This window comes from Carettochelys insculpta, chromosome 22 (assembly GCF_033958435.1).
Source record: "Carettochelys insculpta isolate YL-2023 chromosome 22, ASM3395843v1, whole genome shotgun sequence".
In the NCBI taxonomy this organism is placed as follows: Eukaryota; Metazoa; Chordata; order Testudines; family Carettochelyidae; genus Carettochelys; species Carettochelys insculpta.
The window spans coordinates 20,939,274-20,943,272 of NC_134158.1; positions in this window are offsets into that span (position 1 = coordinate 20,939,274).

Sequence of the window (3,999 nt, forward strand, 5' to 3'; positions counted from 1 at the left end):
GCGTCCCGGTTTACACACACCCACCCTGATCTGCCTCCCTGCCCAGGGCTGGGAAAAGAGCCCAGGAGCCCTGGCTCCCAGTCATCCCCCACACACACACTATATTCTAACCCACCAGATCCCACTCCCCTCCCAGAGCGAGGGAAAGACCCTGGTGCGCTACCCCTGGCTCCCAACCCCACCCCCTCAATCCAACCATCAGACCCCTTGCTTTGTCCCTTCCAGAGGCCTAGATTCAAGGCAACCACTGTTAGAGTGGACAGATGGACAAATTTCAACCCTGGGAGAAAACACACACATGCATAAGGCTGCACTAGCTATTCTGGCTCAGGTGATGCCCCAGGAACAGCTCATCCGTTAGCCTGAGGAGGATTTCAGAGCCCCAGGGGCTCTCACTGAGAAGATGGCTTAATGGTTAGTGTGCAGGGGGGAGGCTAAAACTCAGGACGTCAGCGTTCTAATCCCCCAGACACCAAGGTCTAGTAGGATGGAGTTTGAGGGGTTAGGGTCCCTGGGTTCTCCTCCCTACTCTGGAGTCTCCTAGCTAGAACAAGGTGGAGCTGGGAAGCAAGCTGACTGGAGCTCAGTTATGGGAGAGGAGTGAAGTCTAAGGGTTAGATTGATGTTTCCCATTTGATGTTCCACAGAACCCTGGGGTTCCACAAAATGAACATAAAGGTTGTGTGTTCAGGGGTCAGCAACCTGTGGCTCCAGAGCTGCCTGCAGCTTAAAGAGTCTGCTGCTGCTGCCAGAAGGGAAGTCAAACAGGTCCTGCCTCAGGTGCTACAGGCAGAGGAGCAGCAATGCATTCATCTTCTGGGTTGGGTGAGGTGTTTGGGCTGAGTGGTTAAGGGGTTCCACAAAATTCTTTTGAGTTTAAAAGGGTTTGATGGCCAAATAAAATTGGGAAACAATGGGGTAGATTAATACTTGTAGAAGGGTAGCACCTAGGGGCCCCATTCTTGTGCCAAGCTCTGTACAGGGGTACACACAGGGACAGGACTTTGAGTGCTGAGATCTCTCCCACCTGCTCCCCATTTAGGCCGATGAGGTTCTGCGGGGGCAGTGGCCTGCTGGACAGGCCCATGGGGGAGAGACCCATGAAACATGAACAACAACGAAGGGTCCTGTGGCACCTTATAGACTAACAGAAAAGTTTTGAGCATGAGCTTTCGTGAGCACAGACTCACTTCATCAGGTGCTGCATCTGATGAAGTGAGTCTGTGCTCACGAAAGCTCATGCTCAAAACTTTTCTGATAGTCTATAAGGTGCCACAGGACCCTTCATTGCTGTTACAGATCCAGACTAGCATGACTACCCCTCCAATACATGAAACATGAACATTCTCATCCGTGCTCAAGGCTTATGTGTCTTGCTGGCCAGCACCGGTGAGAGATCCTGGAGCGACTCTGGATTGCCCCATGTAAACACAAATCTGAATCCAGTGCTCAGATGCAACTGGTGCCTGGGCAGAGTTAGCTGCATGCGGCTTCTTTAAGGGAGCTGAATGATAGCTCTCCAGAGCTTAACTCCTCCTCCCTACGTTCCCCCCTCTCCCCCATGGCTGCTCAAAGTGAAGCCACATTGCGGTTTCCCCAGGAAAAGGAGGGTGGTGGGAGGAGAGAAGGAAGCTCAGGGCTCTGAATCAGCAGCCTGGAATGTGAGCACACAGGGCCCCAGCAAAGCCCTTCCAGGATGGGTTGGGTGGTAACTCTGAAAACACGTGGGGATAGGCAAGGAGGAAAACTGGTTGTAATGGGCTGAGTCCCAAATGGTGTAAAGCACCGATTTACACCTGTGGGGGAATCAGGCCCATTGACCCCAGCAGAGTTAGGTCAACTCCCACTGATGGAGAGGTGGCTCATCAAAGCCAATAAACTGATTTATACCGGGGATCTGGTTTCAGATCCTTTTCCAGGAGTACAAGGGGCCCGTTTGCTCGCTCCCGATGGGGTTTTCTGCAATCCTGCATCATATTTGGCCTAGGTATGCAGGGAGGTTGAGTTTCCATCACCCCAGGCCCTGCACAGTCATTAACACCATGCCAAGCAGGCAGAAAAGAGCCCAGAGCAGAACGGTGCTGAGTGCAGGGTACTAGGGAATCCAGCGCTCCCAAATCCATGAGAGGTGGTCCTCAACCAGAGTTCTCTGAAGCCCAAGTGCTTGGGCAGCCACCCAGGAGAGATTCAAATGCCACCCATCTGATTGGCAGAGTGCCCACAGCCAGCAGCAAGAAAGGCTGGTGGTGCACATCTACACATGCCTTGGTGCACTTAACAAAATTCATTCTGCACATGGATGGGGAAAAAGGAACATTGGTGGAAGGAACATTGGTGGAACATTGCCACTACCCCCTTGTCTGTCTGATGCTGTGGAGCGTGTGATCGGCTGCAGCACTGGCTTTCTCAGAGAACCGGCTTTGGCACAAAAAGAAACAGCACCTCCTGCTTCCCCACACCAGTCTGTCTCATTCCCAACCTGAGCCAAGGTTTAGTGTCGGTGAGAAGCGTTGGGAGGGCGGGAGAAGTTCAATTCCGGAGCTGGGACACCAGCTGGGCCAATTCCCTCTACACGCTTCCTCTTGCTGATAGGACTTGGACACAGAGCCCAATTTTGCATGTGGCTTTCTTCTGTGGGTCAGGGCAAGGGTGAGATAATCCTCCGGGCTCAGGTTACCCAGTGGATGGTGAAACAGTGGCTGCCCTTTCATTGGCTTTTAGCAGTGAGATGCAGAATCGGAGGAGCTAGGGGGAGCCTCACCCTTAAGTGTGTGGGTTACATAGGTTACACAAGCACAAGTTACCTGGATGTCACAACAGCGGTGGTTTACCATGCTCTTCACCACTAGGTCCCAAAGTGCTTTGCAAAGGAGCACACTATCGTTAATCCCATTGCACAGCTGTGGAAACCGAGGTAGTGAAAAGACTTGCCCACTGTCACCTGCTGGGCCTGTGGCAGAGCTGGGGATGCAGCCCATGTTGGCTAAGTTCCAATGCCACGTTCTGTCTGCTGGGCCATGTTGTCCAAGGACCGTGAGGTAGCATTAACAAAGCTTTAGGCGCCTCCACCAGAAGAGGCTGTTTCAGGGTGGTTTATGCTGCATCATGCAGCCTGCAGGGAGGAGAGGTTTGCAGAGACCTAGCAGGCAGGGCCGTGTACGTTTCACACAGAGCAGGGCACAAGCTTCCCCCTAGGGTGCCTGACCTGGGGGCAGTATCTCTAGGGACCAGCTCAGCTGGAATATGGCAGGCTGCTTCAGTAGGGGGTGCTCTCCCCTGGCAGCCAGTGCTGCCCCCAGTGTCCCAGTGCAGTGCTGGGGGTGCTGAGCTGCAGGGAGAAGTGGGGGGTGCTCTCTCCCCTGCCAGTCAGAACTGGCACCACAGTTTCAAGGGGCAGCACTGTGCCCTAGCCTCGGGGTTGGGTGGGGCTAATTTTTCACCCTTCCATGGGGCTGCTCCTGGCCCTCCCAGCCAGGGTTCCCTGGAAGATGAGCGTTTGGTCGGCCGCCCAGGGGAGAGTCAAGTGCCGCCCAGCTGATTAGCAGAGCGCCCCCAGACGGCAGTGTGTGTGGGTCTGTGGGTGGTGCACATCCGCCCATGCCTCAGTGCACAGAGCACAATTTATTCCACCCATGGATGGGCAAAAGTAGAGGGAACATCGCTCCCAGCCCCTGTTATCAGCCAAGGAAGGAACGATTTCGCCGGGGTTGGTACTCCTCCCCCCACTACTTCCGGACGCGGAGGCGGGAGTTTCGCCCTTCCCTGCAGCTGGCACTCCCCGCCGGTCCCCTGCCGTCCGCTTCGCCCCTCCGCGTAGCTGGCACTTCCCCGCCCCGGTCCCTGCCGGCCGCCGGGAGGAAGTTTTCGCCCCTTCCCGGAGCTGGTACTTTTCCCCCGGTCCCTGCTGGCCGGCGGGAGGAAGTTTTCGCCCCTCCCCGGGATAGGTACTTCCTCCCCGGCCCCTGGTCACGACGCGCGTCACGTGGTGCCGGGCCGGAA